Source organism: Rhinoraja longicauda, chromosome 3, assembly GCF_053455715.1.
Source record: "Rhinoraja longicauda isolate Sanriku21f chromosome 3, sRhiLon1.1, whole genome shotgun sequence".
Taxonomy (NCBI): domain Eukaryota; kingdom Metazoa; phylum Chordata; class Chondrichthyes; order Rajiformes; family Arhynchobatidae; genus Rhinoraja; species Rhinoraja longicauda.
The window spans coordinates 67,734,491-67,754,699 of NC_135955.1; positions in this window are offsets into that span (position 1 = coordinate 67,734,491).

A 20,209-nucleotide genomic window follows, 5' to 3' on the forward strand; every position below is an offset into this window, starting at 1 on the left:
TGAAATATGTGTGCCCAGAAACCTGAAGCTGGACACTCTCACCACTCTCACCCCGTTGATGAAGACTGGAGCGTATTCCGCATTCTGTGACATTCTAAAGTTGATAATTAGCTCCTTGGTCTTAGTTGTGTTTAGGGACAGGTTGTTCTCTGAGCACCAGCTCGCCAGGTTCTGCACCTCCGCTCTGTAGGCTGATTCATCGCCGTTGGAGATCAGCGCGATCCCCAAACCTAGGTTTCATAATCACCCCAAGGCGTTCCAGAAGAATCGGGTCAGTCAACTTGTCAGACGCTGATGACATCTTCCTGCTGTCAGACCAAATTGGGGAGGCACAAGAGCTGCTCGGCAGGGTCGAGATGGAGTGTGAGAAATAGACAATAGACAATAGGTGCAGGAGTAGGCCATTCAGCCCTTCGAGCCAGCACCGCCATTCAATGCGATCATGGCTGATCACTCTCGATCAGTACCCCGTTCCTGCCTTCTCCCCATACCCCCTCACTCCGCTATCCTTAAGAGCTCTATCCAGCTCTCTCTTGAAAGCATCCAACGAACTGGCCTCCACTGCCTTCTGAGGCAGAGAATTCCACACCTTCACCACTCTCTGACTGAAAAAGTTCTTCCTCATCTCCGTTGTAAATGGCCTACCCCTTATTCTTAAACTGTGGCCCCTTGTTCTGGACTCCCCCAACATTGGGAACATGTTTCCTGCCTCTAATGTGTCCAATCCCCTAATTATCTTATATGTTTCAATAAGATCCCCCCTCATCCTTCTAAATTCCAGTGTATACAAGCCTAATTGCTCCAGCCTTTCAACATACGACAGTCCCGCCATTCCGGGAATTAACCTAGTGAACCTACGCTGCACGCCCTCAATAGCAAGAATATTCTTCCTCAAATTTGGAGACCAAAACTGCACACAGTACTCCAGGTGCGGTCTCACCAGGGCCCGGTACAACTGTAGAAGGACCTCTTTGCTCCTATACTCAACTCCTCTTGTTATGAAGGCCAACATTCCATTGGCTTTCTTCACTGCCTGCTGTACCTGCATGCTTCCTTTCAGTGACTGATGCACTAGGACACCCAGATCTTGTTGAACATCCCCTCTTCCTAACTTGACACCATTCAGATAATAATCTGCCTTTCTATTCTTACTTCCAAAGTGAATAACCTCACACTTATCTACATTAAACTGCATCTGCCATGTATCCGCCCACTCACACAATCTGTCCAAGTCACCCTGCAGCCTTATTGCATCTTCCTCACAATTCACACTACCCCCCAGCTTAGTATCATCTGCAAATTTGCTAATGGCACTTTTAATCCCTTCATCTAAGTCATTAATGTATATCGTAAATAGCTGGGGTCCCAGCACCGAACCTTGCAGTACCCCACTGGTCACTGCCTGCCATTCCGAAAGGGACCCATTTATCCCCACTCTTTGCTTTCTGTCTGTCAACCAATTTTCTATCCATGTCAGTACCCTACCCCCAATACCATGTGCTCTAATTTTGCCCACTAATCTCCTATGTGGGACCTTGTCGAAAGTGGGCCACCACGACAATGCCAAGAAGACGGAGTACATGGCGTTCAACGGTGGTGATCATGAGCCTCTTAAGACCAGTGGCAGTGCATCTCTCAAGAAAGTGGAGGACTTCAAGTACCTGGGAGTGAGGATGACATCAAGGTCCGGACAGCACTTGCCTGGAAAGCCCTCAATAACATGGAGAAAATTTGGACTTCTCGGCTGTCTAAGGGTCTCAAACTGAGATTCTTCCATGCAACTGTGGAGACAATATTATTGTATGGGTGTGAGACATGGACTCTCACTCAAGCACTGTCCAAGTCTCTCAATGGTTTCTACACCCGATTGCTCAGAAAAGTTCAAAATATCATTTGGAGGGACCACATCACCAACGCCCAGCTCTATGGGGAGATTCCACCTCTGACCGAGAAGATCAGGTCAAGAAGGGTGAGGCTGGCTGGTCATTGCCACCGCCATCCAGAAATACCCGCAAACAAGGTTGTGCTGTGGGAAACCACCCATGGAAGATGGAACCCGGGACGACCAAACAAGACGATGCTGAAGACGTTGATGGAAGACGCATATGTAGAGACAAAAGAGGAGCTTGCCAGCTGTATGGAGGACAGAGAAGTGTGGTGCGTCCATCACCGTGCCCATCGGAAACCAACACCACTGCGTCGCCTATGTCTTCAACGATTTCAATTTTTTTTTTAACTAAAATTGTTGAAAACGTTAGCGACGCAGTTTTTAAAAAAAATTAAATTATTTTTATCATAACAACCCTTCAGACAGTGATGTCACTGGGCATACTTATAAATAGAAAAAGGGCCAAACATTTTAATCAACAGCAATTACTTTTCAATTACATTCTTGGAAATTTAATTTAAATGAAATCATAAAAACTGAAAGAAAGCTCATATTGTATTGCAGTCTTATGCAAAATCAGATGTGACCATTCATAAATTAAATACAACATTTCCTGCAGTTTGAAAGTTATCTATTAACTAGAGTCTTGAGCCTAAAGTAAGCAGGCATTGGGGATAAGAAATAAAAATGGGCTTACATAAAATACGTATAGTTTGGCACTCTTTCACAGTGGTACAAATTTTATCAAGCTATCCATAATTATGTTCCGTAGGAACATGGAAGTACTTTTCAATAATTGTCCATAGTTCGAAGAGGAGTAAGAATGAGCAAATTGTTCCCTTAAAGCTGCATTAAACAAATACAAAGCTTGACCTTGTTAGATTGCAGTTTGCTTTTACAGCATAAAACAACTGCATAGCACTGAAGGAAAGAACAGTTAGAAGTCTCAACACTGGCAGATTTGAGAATTTAAAGAGTCTTTTGTTTTTCTTTTCTTCCCATTCATTGACCGAATCCCATGTATAAAACAAAAATAATTAAATATTTTAGCAAATTTACCTTGAATGAATGTGGAAATAACAATGAAACTTAAAATATTAAATATTCAAATATTATTTGCAATGAACTAAAGAAAATGGGATAAATTGGTGGAACCTGAACACAGTGGTGAAGTAAGACTTTCAATACTCACAAAGTCTACTTGCTTGTCTGTCGTTTTGCATTATGGCAAATCAAGTTCCTTGTATGTTTTTACATACTTGGCTAATAAATTAATTATAATTACAATTACAATTATTAGTTAAAGATTGGTCAGTATTGATCTAGCTGTCTTCTCACCAAGTCCAAGAGAGACCAAGTCCAGAATGGTGGACATTTTGAGAATATTTTGTGGTGCTAGGAGATGAAAGTAATGGATGAAGGGTCACTAAGTCAAGCATCTGAATATTTACAGAAGGCCAGGTGCAGGGGTGGATATAAAGTGGAAGGAACAGTAAAACAATTAAAGGGTCCACTGAGGCTAAATCACACAGACAGCCTATTTAGGGGCAAGAGGGTCAGAGATTAACTTGACAGGTGAAGCCCAAGGATCACCAATCACCCACTCTAAGTTAACTCTAACCTTATGGAAGCTTCCCACTGAAAAGGAATGCATTTCACTTTTGACAGTCAGTCCCCACACTCTCTGTTCTGTCAGGACAGACAGTGTTCATCATTCATCTGTTCCTTCTCAGGTACCTCCTCTGCTCAAAAGTTACAGTCAATTCTGTTGAAGACTATTTGTGGCCGCCTTCAACATTTGTGCTTTGCCCAACCACGATTAAATGTTGTTTTGTTCTTCACCTTGCCTGCACATACACACTATATGATTATACCGACAGAACCTATTCAGTGTGCAAATGTGGCAACATGCGAGTCAGGGATTTAGAGGTCAGTGAAAAGCTGGCAAAAAGCTAGGTGATTTGGGATATGTGTCAGGCCTGTTAAGTAAGGGTTGATCAGGAAATAACCTAATTCTGCTTGGCTTCACCCATTTCAGGGACCAAGTTAGGGAAAGCAGGAATACGCTTACTGCAGGACTTGGGAACTACAGCAATGGAACATAACCAGCTGTTTTTCATGGATCTCAAGAGGGGGGCTTTCCCTAATTCAATCAGTTTGTTGGTAGCTGTTGATTTGATGGAGGTGTGGTGCGGTGTACAGAAGATGGTGGGAGGCAGGGGGTTGGGATAATTGCAGAAAACAAATGTGGATGCCAATGGAATCAGATAATGCAGGTAGTGTAACCACTTCAACCACTTCATCTCCACCGCACCCCCCCCCCCACCCCCCCCCCCCCCCGGCACATCCTCATTGCCACTTGATCCCGGAGGAAGGATGAACTTCGCAAAGAGAGTTAGCAATATATTGAGCAGCACAGTGGCACAGCGGCAGAGTTGTTGCCTTACAGCTCCAGAGACCCAGGTTCGATCCTGACTACGGGTGCTGTCTGTATGGAGTTTGCACATTCTCCCTGTGACCACGTGGGTTTTCTTCGAGTGCTCTGGTTACCCCCCACATTCAAAAGACGTGCTGGTTTGTTGGTAAATTGGCTTCTGTAAATTGTTCCGAGTGTGTAGGATAGAACTAGTGTATGAATGACACAGTGCCTGTTTCCACGCTGTATCTCTAAACTAATCTAAACTAAACAATATATGGCAAATATTTTTGCTAAGTCTACATGGCATACAAGCGTTTCTCAATCTTTAGAGTCATAGAGTGATACAGTATGGAAACAGGCCCTTCAGCCCAACTTGCCCACACAGGCCAACATGTCCCAGCCACACTAGTCCCACCTGCCTGCGCTTGGTCCATATCCCTCCAAATCTGGCCTATCCATGTACCTGCCTAACTGTTTCTTAAACGTTCGAATAATCCCAGCCTCAACTATCTCCTCTGGCAGCTGGTTCCATACACCCACCGCCCTTTGTGTGAAAAAGTTACCCCTCAGATTCCTATTAAATCTTTTTCCCTTCAGCTTAAACCTATGTCCTCTGGTCCTCGATTCCCCTTCTCTGGGCAAGAGGTTCTGTGCATCTACCCAATCTATTCCTCTCATGATTTTATACACCTCTATAAGATCTCCCCTCATCCTCCTGCGCTCCAAAGAATAGAGACCCAGCCCACTCAACCTCTCCCAAAAGCTCACACCCTCTAGTCCTGGCAATGTCCTCGTAAATCTTCTCTGAACCCTTTCAAGTTTGCTGCATTGTTGCATGTCACCCCCAACAAACTTCCCATGGGAGTGGAGCAAACCAACAGAACCTCTGGGAAACTGTTCTATTAATAGTCATTCGACTCCAGAACCAAAGTCACCCAAATGTTTGTGGACAAACTGTGGTATGAAGATGATTCGTTCGCATGTGTTCAGAAACCCTGCCGACTCATTCAATGAAGCATACAAGTGGTTGGAACTTATATATGTCATTGGAAAAAACAAGGTTCCCAACCAACCTGTCCAATGGTCAATGCTCCATGGTGCTTTATTGTCACATGTCCAAATGCGCAGTGAAATTCTTTTTTGAACACAGTTTAGTGAAGTATTGCCATACCTAAGCACAATCCCCGATTAGCAAAACGTACATAGTCCACTGACACCGCATGCAAGAGGTGCCAGGTTTTGGCGCCATTTGCAAGGTCCAGTCCACATTATAGATCTCCGGAGCGGCGCCTGATCCAGGCGAGCCCCAGGCTGCCGCAGAACCTCCAGCTTGCACCTTCCTTGGATGTTTGGTTCATCTAGCAAACCGACATCCCTCTCCGCACACGTCCATCTTTGTGCCCTGGGTGGGCACCTCCCATAGCCGACCTTGAGCAATGAGGAAGGCCAGACCCTGGTTCACTCTCATATTGGCCTTGCTCCTCAAATATATCATCTCTGGCCCCTTCTCTCTGATCCCTGGTCTTTGGGGGACAAGCAGGGGCCATCTCGGCAGCTTCTTCCTACAGGCCGCAACCAAATGGGTCTTGTGCATCTGGTCACGTGGCTCACTGGGTCTTGTGCCCAGTGCATCATGCTGCCCTCTGTTAAATAAAGCAAGACAAGACCCTGAAAAACATGGACCATTCTCAGCTAAGGCAGAGAGTAAAGATGAAATTCACTATCTTCAATGCCCAAGTAAAATAGCCTTGAATCAGAAAAGGAGTATTTGAAAATTGACCCCACTAATCTGACACAAAGTTCATAGCCTCCCAGGCTGCAGTGAAACCTGCACACCAATATGCTTCTGAGATTTGGACCTCCTACTGCAGGCCTCTCAATCCTCTCTTGAACTTTTGTAGGAATATGTATGACTGTTTCACCAGGGAATTAAGGAAATTACAGAGTGGTAGATACTACCCAATCCATCACAGATACCGACATCCCCAACATCAAAGGGATGCCTCAAAAAGGCAGCCAATATCATCAAAAACCCACATCACCTTGGCCATGCTCTCATTTCAGCCTTACCTTCAGCAAGAAGTTATAGGAGTCTGAAAACCATATTCACCACGTTCAAGAACAGCTTCCTGCCAACAACCATCAGGTTCTTGAACACAACATAACACAAACCGCAACTATGACTTTAATGGCTGCCTTTGGTTGCCTTTGTTTATTATATATTATCTGTAAAATGTTCAATGTTTTGTTGTTGGTACATAGATAAATTTGATTAGTACGGGTGTCAGGGGTTATGGGAAAAGGGCAGGAGAATGGGGTTGAGAGGGAAAGGTAGATCAGCCATGATTGAATGGCAGAATAGACTAGAGGGATGAATGGCCTAATTCTGCTCCTATCACTTATGAACTTATGACCTTATATGACAATTAAATACTTGACTCAAGGCACTGGAAAAATACTTCCAACTGTTTCTGCCAAATTCTTCAAATTCACTGGAAAGGTCGATGAATCAATATCAGCATTCTCTGTCAGGCCAAAATCCCCAGCATTGAGGTCTTTGTTAATCTCCTTTAAATATGTTGAACTGCCCATGTCGTTTGTGTGCCCCAAATCAGACACTCTATTCAGAGCTCTGTAATGGGAGACGATTAGGAGGTGGACAAAGGTAAAGACCCAGACATTTGATCAAAGCCTCTTTGAAGAAGTGCTTTATACCCACTGGCATCTGGGAACCGCTGGCCTTTGACTGTTCACAGTAATGAAGGAGCATTTGGAAGTCATGACTCAGTCGGACATCGAGTCCCTGTGTAAGTGATGGAAGGAGTTTGTGATCTTCACAAACTACCTGCTCACATGCCCCTATTTGGATAGTCTGCGAGTTCCACATTCGCCACAAACCCAGGGTGAAAGCAAGTTTCCTACCGTCCTGAAGGATTGCTTAAGAAGAAGTAGAAAAAGGACAACTAATTATAATAAAATTCACCTAAATCAGATGAATGCAAGCAAAATGTAAGAGGCATGTCAAGTAAACCATTTACATCAGAAAATGTTTCAAATAGCTCCAGATTGAACAACTTATTGAATTATCTACATCTTAATTAATAAATATCTTCTTCAATTCTTTCATCATTAGAGCAGAACCCCATAAGAGCTTTTTAAGTGAGTCGCATGCATTTTTTTTGTACGTAAATCTATACATTGTCTCAGGTAATTGATCCCCACCTACTTAAACTTTGATTTATTCCAATTCTTTGGCCTAACAATAAACCTATATTCAATTCCTTCTTCTTTTCTTTCCCCACTTCCTTCGTTTTACTGCTTAAGTCAATCGTACCTGGCTGATTGTTCAGGGCACAGTGGTGTCACCTAAAGAAGTAATAGAGAAGTGTGTACTTATCCACCTGTGTGTGAATTGTATTGTCTGCGTTGCACTTTTGTTCAGTTTCTTTTGTCTGTGTGGGAGTTGTCAAGCTATTACCAGTAATAAAGGCAAGACCCTTGAGGCTTCCCTTCAGATCTTACATTACTGATTCAAATCTTTCCATTGAATCGTTTATTCAGTGACCCACAAGGGATGAAAACATTGGGAGAGGTAAAAGGAAAGGTATTTAAATTGACAAAGTGCCAATAAGATCTCGGGCTTCATCACTTTTACAACTATGCTTGCAACATTATTTCAACTGACAATTCGCTTTAACTTCCAATGTGCACAGATCATAAGATAGAAAAGGCTTTTTATCTGCTCTTTTGGCAAGGAGCTTAGCAAAAAGTGTACTCTGCATACAGAGTGCAGAGAAAGAATTGCTGCACCCCACCTAGTTTCACACCCATTTTTCCCTTTCTTCTGCCCCCTGTCCAGCTCCACCTATATTCCTCCCCCTGGCTTCACAATTTTCACCTATCCTTATCTCACACCTTTTGCCTCTTCTTCTCTGGCCTTTGTCCAAACATCTACTTATCAACCCCACCCCAACACCCCCCCCCCCCCCCCCCCTCACCTGTATCCACCTATCACTTTCCAGGCTTTGTCCTGCCCCCACCTCTCTTCCAGCTTTCTTCACCCCTCCCCCAGCCACAGTTAGTCTGAAGATGTGTCCCGACTTGAAATGCCATCTAGCCATGTTCCACAGGGAAGCTGTTTGACCCGCTCAGTTATTCCAGCACCTTGTGTTTTTTTTTACAACTCAGCATCTGCAGTTTCTTGTGTCTGCAAGGATTTCTGGTGATGTGCAGGATAAATATTCTGCCTCAGACAACACGATAAAATATGATCATTCAATACTAAATTAGAAACATAGAAACAGGCCCCTTGGGTCAATTCACCTATGCCAACCAAGTTGTCTACCTGAGCTTTAAAGATTTAAAGACCGCATGAATGAACTCAAAAAATTGTTCATCCCTGTCTGGCGAAAAAAATTAAAGGGGGAAGGTGGCACAACCATGGCTAACGAGGGAAATCAAGGATAGTGTTAAATCCAAGGAAGAGGCATGTAAATTGGCCAGAGAAAGCAGCAAACCAGAGGACTGGGAGAAATTTAGAACTCAACAGAGGAGGACAAAGGGGTTAATTAAGAGGGGGGGGAAAGAGCATGAAAGAAAGCTTGCAGGGAATATAAAAACTGACTCTAAAAGCTTCTTTAGATATGTATAAAGGAAAAGATTCATGAAGACAAATGTAGGTCCCTTACAGTCAGAGACAGGTGAATTTATAATGGAAACAAGGAAATAGCAGAACAGTTAAACGAGTACTTTGTTTCTGTCTTCACTAAGGAAGGCACAATCTCCCAGAAATACTAGGGGACTGATCTAGTGGGTGGGAGGAAGTGAAGGGAATCCACATTAGTTGGGAAATCGTGTTAGGTTAACTGTTGAGACTGAAGACAGATAAGGAGGGAGAGAGAAAAGGAGGGAGAGAGAAAACGGGGAATTATAGACCAGTTAACCTTACACAGGTAGTGTTCCGCTTCATCTGGGGGTCGGCGATGGACCGGGTGCGACGAGCCACAATGCACAAGTCGGCAGACAGCGGGGGTAAAAGTGTGCCCAACGTCGCCCTCATTCTGATGGCCACCTTCGTGTGTGGCTGCATCAGGCGGAGCATAGAGCCAAGGCACGTGGGCACCAAATGCCACTACCTGCTGAGGTTCTACCTGTCCCCGGTGTTGCGAAGGATGGGCCTGGCGCAGATGCCACGCAATGTGCCAGTCAGCTGGACATTGCCGAACCATCTGTCGTTTGTGGACGGGTTCTTCCGGACCAACACCTTTGACCACAAGTCCATCGGGCAGTGGTCAGCACGGAACGTCCTGCAGGCACTGCAGGGGAATGACTCCATGGATCCTGTGGCGTGGTTCCCAGAACAGACAGCCCAGCTTGTCTGGCAAAATGCCTCATTGCCAGTACTCACCAACAAGCACCAAGACCTGGCTTGGCTGGCGGTGAGGGGAGCCCTCCCAGTCAGATCCTTCCTGCACCGCCGGAACCTCACTACCAGCGCACGCTGCCCTCGGGACGGCTGCGACGGAGAGGAGACGGTGGCCCACCTCTTCAAAGAGTGTGGATTTGCCAGGAGAGTCTGGAGAGGTCTGCAGGGGTCCCTGTCACGATTCATTCTGAGCAGCTCCGTCACAGAGGACTCTGTGCTCTACGGACTGTTCCCAGGGACGCATTCCGAGACTGACATCGAGTGCTGCTGGAAGGTCATCAACTCGGTGAAAGACGCTCTTTGGTCTGCCCGATCCTTGTTGACCTCCCAGCGGAGCGAGCTGTCCGTCAAGGAATGTTGCCGACTGGCCCACTGCAGACTGCAGGAGTACGTGCTGAGGGACGCTCTGAAGCTTGGTGCAGCCAACGCCAAGGCCCTGTGGGGGAGGACCACAGTCTAGGGTCCTTCCGCTGCTGGACATGGGGGGGCAGGGTGTGGTGGAGAGAGACGCCCCTCCAAACAAGGGATACTGGGTAAATGTATGTAAATGTAAGTAAATGTCTAAGTAAATGCCTGTATTGAATGTGTAACCTCCGGAAATGTCGGATGGGTTTGTTTAAAAAAGATATTTTGTAAATGATATTTATTACTTGAATAAAGTATTTTTTGATATTAAAAAAAAAAAAAAAAAAGGTAGTGGGGAAGATGCTTGAGTCGATTATTAAAGATGTTATAGCAGCGCATTTGGAAAGCAGTGACAGGATCGGTCAAAGTCAACATGGATTTATGAAGGGGAAATTATGCTTGACAAATCTTCGGGAATTTTTTGAGGATGTAACGAGCAGAATGGATAAGGGAGAGCCAGATGTGTTGTATCTGGACTTTCAAAAAGCTTTTGACAAGGTCCCATACAAGGGATTAGTGTGCAAAATTAGAGCACATGGCATTGGGGGTAGGCTATTGACATGGATAGAGAACTGGTTGGCAGAGAGGAAGCAAAATTAATGGGTCCGTTTCAGAAGGCAGGCAGTGACTAATGGGGTGCTGCAAGGCTTGGTGCTGGGACCCCAGTTATTTACAATATATATTAACGATTTAGACGAGGGAATTAAATGTGACATCTCCAAGTTTGCAGATGACACAAAGCTGGGTGGCATTGTGAGCTGCAATGAGGATGCTATGAGGCTGCAGGGTGACTTGGATAGGTTGAGTGAATGGGCAGAAGCATGGCAGATGCAGTATAATGTGAATAAATGTGAGTTTATCCAATTTGGTGGCAAGAACGGGAAGGCAGATCATTATCTGAATGGTGTCAGATTAGGAAAAGGGGAGGTGCAACGAGACCTGGGTGTGCTTGTACATCTGTCACTGAAAGTAAGCATTCAGTGATGAAAGCTAATGACATGTTGGCCTTCATAGCAAGAGGGTTTGAGTTTAGGAGCAAGGAGGTCCTGCAGTTGTACAGGGCCCTGGTCAGACCACACCTGGAGTATGGTGTGCAATTTTGGCCTCTTAATTTGGGGAAGAACATTACTGCTATTGAGGGAGTGCAGCGTAGGTTCACCAGGTTAATTCCCGGGATGGCAGGACTGCTATATGATGAAAGAATGGGTTGACTGGCCTTGTGTTATTGGAGTTTAGAAGGATGAGAGGGGACCTTTTAGAAACATATAAAATTCGTAAAGGATTGGACAGGTTAGATGCAGGAAAAATGTTCCCGATGTTGGGGCAGTCCAGAACCAGGAGTCGCCAGTTTAAGAATAAGGGGTAGGCCATTTAGGATGGAGATGAGGAAAAACTTTTTCACCCAGAGAGTTGGGAATCTGTGGAATTCTCTGCCACAGAAGGCAGTGGAGGACAATTCACTGGATGTTTTTAAGAAAGAGTTAGATTTAGCTCTGAGGACTAAAGGAATCAGGGGATATGGGGGAAAAGCAGCAACGGGATACTGATATTAGATGATCAGCCAATAGACAATAGACAATAGGTGTAGGAGGAGGCCATTCGGCCCTTCGAGCCAGCACCGCCATTCAATGTGATCATGGCTGATCATTCTCAATCAGTACCCCGTTCCTGCCTTCTCCCCATACCCCCTGACTCCGCTATCCTTAAGTCTTGATCATATTGAATGGCGGTGCTGGCTCGAAGGGCCGAATGGCCTACTCCTGCACCTATTTTCTATGTTTCTATGTTTGTTCCATTTGCCTGCATTTAGCTGGCTCCATCTCATCTTTTGGCAGCTCGTTCCATAAACTCACCACCCTCTCTGTGAAAATCTTGTCCCTCAGCTCCCCTTTATATATTTCACCTCTCATCTTAAACCTGTGCCCTCTAGTTGTAAACTTCCCTACTCTGGGAAAACACTGTGACCGTCCACCGTATCTATGCTTCTCACGATTAAAGAAAAACCTCTTTAAGATTACCCTTCAGCCTCCTTCTCTCCAGTGAAAACATTCCCAGCCTTTGCAAGCTCTCCTTATGACTCAAGCCCTCCAGTGCTGGCAACATCCTTGTGATTTTTTTCTGGGCACTCTCTAGCTTAATCACATCCTTCCTATGGTGTCTCGGACTGCGTGCAAGATTGCATGGGAACTTGGCCTTGATATTGATATATTATTCTCAAGTGTTCCTCGATAGAGTCAAAAGCTTTTGTTTGTATGCTTTGCAATTAACTTTAATCATACTGAACATGTCAGCCATAAACAAGTTCAACAGGTAGTGCAAAGAGAAAAACACCAGAGTGCAGAATACAGTTTTACAGCATTGTGGCATTATAGTTACAGATAAAAGGTCCATCAACCACAATGAAGGCAGGTTTGAAGATCGATCGACAGCCCAGCTCATGGAAGGACAGTTCAGTAGTCTGATAAAAGAGGGGAAGAAACTGTTCCCGAGTTTGGATTTTATATTTGGTACATATTTTTAAACTTTTATATCTTCTGCCTGATGGGAGAGGGGTGAAGAGGGAATAACTGGGGTGAAAAAGGTCATTGATTATGTTGACTGCTTTCCTAAATACATGCCCCAATCAGCAACAGTAGTGCTGAAGTGGAAATGGTCGAGACCTTCAAGTACCTAGGTGTAAATATCCTGGACTGTCCTGGATCAACTGCATTGAAGTTACTGGCAAAAACACAGCAAATTACATAGAAACATAGAAAATAGGTGCAGGAGGAGACCCAAAATGGCACCCATTCCTTCTCTCCAGCGATGCTGCGTTTCCCGCTGAGTTACTCCAGCATTTTGAGTCTATCTTCCACCTAACAAGAGTCAGCTACAGGAGTGGGAATCCCACACAAAAGATACGTTAAGGTCATTGGCACACCCTTGTTTTCATCCCTGGAAAGGAAATGCTCTCAAAATAAAATGTCCTTTAAATGAGGTGCCACTTTCCCAACAAATGCAGCAACATTGTAATAAGCTATTAAAGTAATTAGAGCAGGAACTCGTTCATTCATTCATGTGTTATTTTCAGAACAAGACGATCTGCACAGCAGGATGAGAGGAGATTTTATGAATCATCTGAGTTCCTTCAGCTGATTACTACTGCACGAAGTTGGTGTTGAGGATTGTCATGTGGAGGTGGTCATCTAGTTAACAATGGGAGAATTTATTTTGCAGATTCCTGCTGAAAATCATCTTACCATTAAAGAGTTTCCTGTATCATGTGCAGCCAATGCCTTCCTCCTCTCCTCAGATGACTGATAGGTTTAGCTTTAGGTTGTTTAGATTTGGGTTTAGGTTTAGGTTTCAGTTTATTATTGTATATATTTTTTATTATACATATTATCACGTGTATTGTCATGTGTATTGTGGTACAGAGAAAATCTTTGTTTTGCGTGCTATCCAAACAGATCAGATATATCAGGGCGGCACGGTAGCGCAGCGGTAGAGTTGCTGCTTTACAGCGAATGCAGCGCCGGAGACTCAGGTTCGATCCTGACTACGGGTGCTGTACTGTAAGGAGTTTGTACGTTCTCCCCGTGACCTGCGTGGGTTTTCTCCGAGATCTTCGGTTTCCTCCCACACTCCAAAGACGTACAGGTATGTAGGTTAATTGACTGGGTAAATGTAAAAATTGTCCCTAGTGTGTGTAGGATGGTGTTAATAGTGTTAGTGTGCGGGGATCGCTGGGCGGCGCGGACTTGGTGGGCCGAAAAGGCCTGTTTCCGCGCTGTATCTGAAATATGAAAAAAAAAAAAATATATATATATATATATATATATACACTATACACAAAAACAATCAAACCAAATTCAAGTACAATGAGTCGTAGTCATAGTCATAGAAACAGGCTCTTCAGCCCAACTTGCCCACACCGGCCAACATGTCCCAGCTACACTGGTCACACCTGCCTGCGCTCGGTCTATTTCCCTCCAAACCTGTCCTAGCCATGTACCTGTCTAACTGTTTCTTAAATGATGGGATAGTCCCAGCCTCAACTACCTCCTCTGGCATCTTGTCCCATATACCCACCACGCTTTGTGTGAAAATGTTACCCCTCAGATTCCTATTAAATCTTTTCCCCTTCATCCTGAACCTATGTCCTCTGGTCCTCGATTCCCCTACTCTGGGCACGAGAATCTGCACATCTACCCGATCTATTCCGTTCATGATTTTATACACCTCTATAAGAACCCTCATCCTCCTGCACTCCAAGGAATAGCGACCCAAATTACTCAACCTCTCCCTATAGCTCATGCCCTCTAGTCCTGGCAACATCCTCGTATATCCTTTCTGACCCCTTTTAAGCTTGACAATATCTTTCCTATAACATGGTGCCCAGAACTGAACACAATATTCTGAATGTGGTCTCACCAACGTCTTACACAACTGCATTATGGATAGAGCAAAGGGGAAGATACAGAGTGCAGAATATAGTTTCCATCTTTGTAGTGCATCAGTTCCATCAGTTCCACAGACAAAGTCCAATGTCCGCAATTGAGTGGAGAAGCAAGGTGTCCACCTACTCCCTGCTTCTCTTGCTCCTGCTGCTCTCCAGGCTCCTCCTTTAGCCCATCATGCTCTGGGGCTTCTTGCACTTTCTCCTCTGGCAGCAGCTTTTTATAAGGTCATACAACATATAGGAGATTTACAATGAAGTCGCCACATCTGCTTGCTGTGCACTGCAGGGTAACCCAGACTAATGCAGGCAATGAAATATCATCCTCAGGAAACCCCTGGCGTCAGATCCCCTTACTTCGAGGCTCTCACTGAACATGTGATCATCTGTTGTGGTTGAAGAGCATGCTGATACCAATAGAAAGGGATAGACATTGTATCCTGGAATGCCACATCTGACAGTAGCAGCCTCTGAAAATATCAGGTAAATTGGCTTCCTTTAGGATAAACGACTTGTGTGTGCCCCTGAGAGATATAGCATTCATCGTGCAAAATTTCTTCACATCATCCACAACTGTCTGCAGGTTGAGGGAATATAAAAGCTTTCCTGAATCTGGCAAATCTCAAAACCTGAGGTACTACCTCCTCCTCACTGAAACTGAAATCATGTCTTCAGAAATGCAGTACCTGCGTAATCTCTCGGATGCAGCAGTGAACAGTAAATCAGGAAACCAGGCACCTTGCTTCCCCCCTCCCTCACCCCTCCATCAGCGCTGACCAGCGATCACCTCTACACTAGTTCTATCGTACTCACTAGGGAAATTTACAGAAACCAATTAACGTACAAACCCGCAGGTCTTTGGAATGTGGCAGGAAACTGGAGTACCCGAGAAAACGCATGTGGTCACAGGGAGAAGGTACAAACTCCGTGCAGACATCACCTATAGTCGGGATCGAACTCGGGTCTCTGGTGCTGTGAGGCAGCAACTCTACTGCTGTACCACTGTGCCAGCACTCTAAGGTGGGATGTGCTGGCGATGAAGAGGGTCCAGATTCCAGGTTTACGTGAATGATCCCGAGAATGAATGGGTTAACATATGATGAGCATTTGACAGCTCTGGGCCTGTACCCGTTGGAGTTTAGAGGGATGAGCGGGATTTAATTGAAACTTACGGAACAACGAATAGCATCGTATGGTAGGCGCATTCCCAATCTCATTGTACCCCTGTACAAGGACAATAAAGATATATTGTATTGTATTGTATTGCATTGTATTGTAGCTTGGATAGAGTGGATGTGGACAGAATGTTTCCACTAGTGGGTGAGTAGAGGACAAGAGGGCACAGCCACAGAACAAAAAGACATCACTTTAAAAAGGAGATGAAAAGGAATTTCTTTAGCCAGAAGAGGGTTAATCTGTGGAATCCATTGCCACAGACAGCTGTGGAGGCCGTCTTTGGGTATTTTTAAAGCAGAGATTGATAGGTTCCTGATTAGTAAGCGTGTCAAATGTTATGGGGAGAAGGCAGGAGAATGAGGTTGAGAGGGATAGATAGATCAGCCATGATTGAATAGCAAAGTAGAGTCGATGGGCTGAATGGCTTCATTCTACTCCTATGACATGAACATCAAAGAACAATGTTGTTGTGTTTAAGATGTATTCCCTAATGTACAAACAATATTGTTATTTAAATAACTTCTTAAATGTAACTCAATTTTTATTTCTATTCTTTCAATAAAAATAATCCACTGTCAATTTTCACTCGAACAGTTTTACTTTTCCTGAGGAGTTTTGTATGTGTGATGTTCACAGGCATGAACTCCAGTGCAGTCATACATTAATTATTCAGCTGCTGTTAAGTAATAGATAGGGAATGTTAAACACATTGAGGATGCTCCTGCTACTATAGAAACAACCATTTAGCTGAAAGGCATCAAAACCACCATTCACCATGGCAAATGGGTGTCAAATTAATGAATAATGGAGCAAAATTATATAACAGCTGCAAAATGGAAATAACTTTACCATGAAAGTAATAGTGCACAACGGGAAATAGGGAGGGAAACAGTGTAGTAGAGGTGCTGAATGGAGGAGTGAAAGAAAGATGCAAACTGCAAGAGTGCAAGAGAGAGGAGAGGGATGTGAGGGGCAGAGTAAAGGATAAGAACAGGGCAGAGGTGAGGCATAAATCACCCAGAGTGGAAAGGAGACCTGAAATGGACATTAGATTATAATTGGAAGTGAACTGGTGTCTTTTGTTAAGCAACAGTGTTGAGGAGCCAAATCTTTTCTATAGAACATCACTAAAAAGTGAAATATGTCAACTAAAGACGTACAGGTTTGTAGGTTAATTGGCTTGGAGTAAGTGTAAATTGTCCCTAGTATGTGTTAATGTGTGGGGATCAATGGTCGTTGCGGACTCGGTAAGCCGAAGGGCCTGTTCCCATGCTGTATCTCTAAACTAAACTAAACTAAACTAAAAGTAAAGTTATTAAGCAGCATTAGAATAGGTACTGTTGATCACTGTACTTCAAAACAAATAGTAAATGGAAGACTTCATTATCAGACAATTTTAATATGTAAATTACTATTGGATATTTAACTTTAATCATTGTTTTGCATATTTTAATACATTATGGTAAAATTTAATTTTAAGTGATATATCTTAAGATTAAAGCTAAATTCCTAATAGTAACAAGGATTTTCAAATATATTCTGCAAGAATCAATTTTGCTTCAAAGGTTTTTTTGAATTTTATGGTTGTTGTTTTCACTTCTTTTAAAATTATAATCTGCACGTTTGAGATTTGTTGCTACTTCATGGACACGGAATTGTCAGTCAAGTGACAACACCATAATATGTGCAGATAATGAGATCGGCAGCAGAATCATGTCAAGTAGTTGCACCAGAGTCACTTGGATAATACCACTAGCAGCCACAGATTCTGCTTGCCAATCAAGGGCGGCATGGTGGCGCAGCAGTAGAGATACTGCCTTACAGCGTTTGCAGAGCGGGTTCGATCCCGACTACGGGTGCTGTCAATATGGAGTTTTACGTTCTCCCCGTGACCGCGTAGATTTTCTACGAGATCTTCATTTTCCTCCCACACCCCAAAGACGTACAGGTTTGTAGGTTAATTAGCTTGGGTTTGTATACTTGATATAATTATAAATTTCCCCTAGTGTGTGTAGGCTTGTATTAATGTGTAGGGATCGCTGGTCGGTGCGGACTCGATGGGCCAAAGGGCCTGTATCTCTAAGCTAAACTAAACAATCATGAGAATGGACTAGATCAGCCGACATGGTCAAGAGACCTTAAGACAGTCTGGAATGGAGAGTCAGAAAGGAGGGGAGGAAAAATATTCAGCAATCTGAAGGTGGATTAATGACTTAGATGAAGGGATTAAAAGTACCATTAGCAAATTTGCAGATGATACTGAGCTGGGGGGTAGTGTGAATTGTGAGGAAGATGCAATAAGGCTGCAGGGTGACTTGGATAGGTTGTGTGAGTGGGCGGATACATGGCAGATGCAGTTTAATGTAGATAAGTGTGAGGTTATTCACTTTGGAAGTAAGAATAGAAAGGCAGATAATTATCTGAATGGTGTCAAGTTAGGAAGAGGGGATGTTCAACGAGATCTGGGTGTCCTAGTGCATCAGTCACTGAAAGGAAGCATGCAGCTACAGCAGGCAGTGAAGAAAGCCAATGGAATGTTGGCCTTCGTAACAAGAGGAGTTGAGTATAGGTGCAAAGAGGTCCTTCTACAGTTGTACCGGGCCCGGGTGAGACCGCACCTGGAGTACTGTGTGCAGTTTTGGTCTCCAAATTTGAGGAAGGATATTCTTGCTATTGAGGGCGTGCAGCGTAGGTTCACTAGGTTGATTCCCGGAATGGCAGGACTGTCGTATGTTGAAAGGCTGGAGCAATTAGGCTTGTATACACTGGAATTTAGAAGGATGAGGGGGGATCTTATTGAAACATATAAGATAATTAGGGGATTGGACACATTAGAGGCAGGAAACATGTTCCCAATGTTGGGGGAGTCCAGAACAAGGGGCCACAGTTTAAGAATAAGGGGTAGGCCATTTAGAACGGAGATGAGGAAGAACTTTTTCAGTCAGAGAGTGGTGAAGGTGTGGAATTCTCTGCCTCAGAAGGCAGTGGAGGCCAGTTCGTTGGATGCTTTCAAGAGAGAGCTGGATAGAGCTCTTAAGGATAGCGGAGTGAGGGGGTATGGGGAGAAGGCAGGAACGGGGTACTGATTGAGAGTGATCAGCCATGATCGCATTGAATGGCGGTGCTGGCTCGAAGGGCTGAATGGCCTACTCCTGCACCTATTGTCTATTGTCTATTGTCTATTGGAGCTTCGTAAATATTAAAACTCCTCCAGGGTCCACAATAACAAAAGTGTTACACTTTCTGCTGGTTAATCATAGAGTCATAGATTCCTATGGAAACAAGCCCTTCAGCCCAATTTGTCCATGCCAAACAAGATGTTCCATCTAAGCTAGTCCTGTTTGCCAGCATTTGGCCCATTTCCCTCCACACTTTTCCTATCCTTGCACCTGTCCGCGTGGCTTTGGTCTTTTGAAATGATGCTTCAAAAACCTCCTCTGGCAGCTCGTTCCATATACCTACCCTCCTCTGAGTGAAAAGATTGCCCCTCAGATTCCTATTAAACCTTGTCCATCACACCTTAAATTTATGTATTCTGGTTTTTGATTCCCCTACACTGGGTAAAAGACTCTATGAATTCACCCTATCTCTTCCCCTCATGATTTTATACAACACTGTAAGTTCACCTCCTCAGCCTCCTGTGCTCCAAGGAATAAAATCCTAACCTGCCCAACCTCTCCCTATAGCTCGTGCCCTTGTGCCTGGTGAGATCCTCATGAACCATCTCTGCACTCTTTCCAGCTTAATGACATGTCTGTTGAGATTCTGTCTAAACTGAATATAATTCATGCAACTGTCCATCGCTGACCATCTTGGCAAAGGAGAGTGAAGCAGGCACAATGCCCTCAGTTTGCATGTGCAAGGATACTGTATATACCTTGGGTAGTTACTGACTAGTTCCAATCAAAACTACATTTCCAACACAATACATAAAGGATGGAAACAAAGTGCCGGAGTAACTCAGCAGGTCAGGCAGCATCTCAGAAAAGGGATGGGTGACGTTTTAGGTCGGGACCCTGGAAGAATCCCAGAGATGCTGGCTGACCCGCTGAGTCACTCCAGCACTTTGTGTCTATCTTTGGTATAAACCAGCATCTGCAGTTCTTTGTTCCAACAATATGTGCATGAGCTTCACCTGCCCACTCAGTCAGCTGCTAATGTGCAATCTGCTACTCCCTACCTGCAACAGCTAGGTAACATTTTCAGCAGAAAGTTCAGTAAGTACAACTTTACTTCTATAGTAAACAAACCTAAGATGCTTGACTGAGGCAACTAAATGCTGCTAATTCGGTCAAGCAGCCTGGCTATAACGATGTTAAAGAGACCAAAATATTCAATACCTGCTCCACATTGAATCTTTGGTCCTGATCCACATGTGCTGCAGGCAAGTCATGCAAAATATATTAGAGGTTTTATCAAATTACAGGAATGAGCTGACCATTAAAATGACCTGATCCA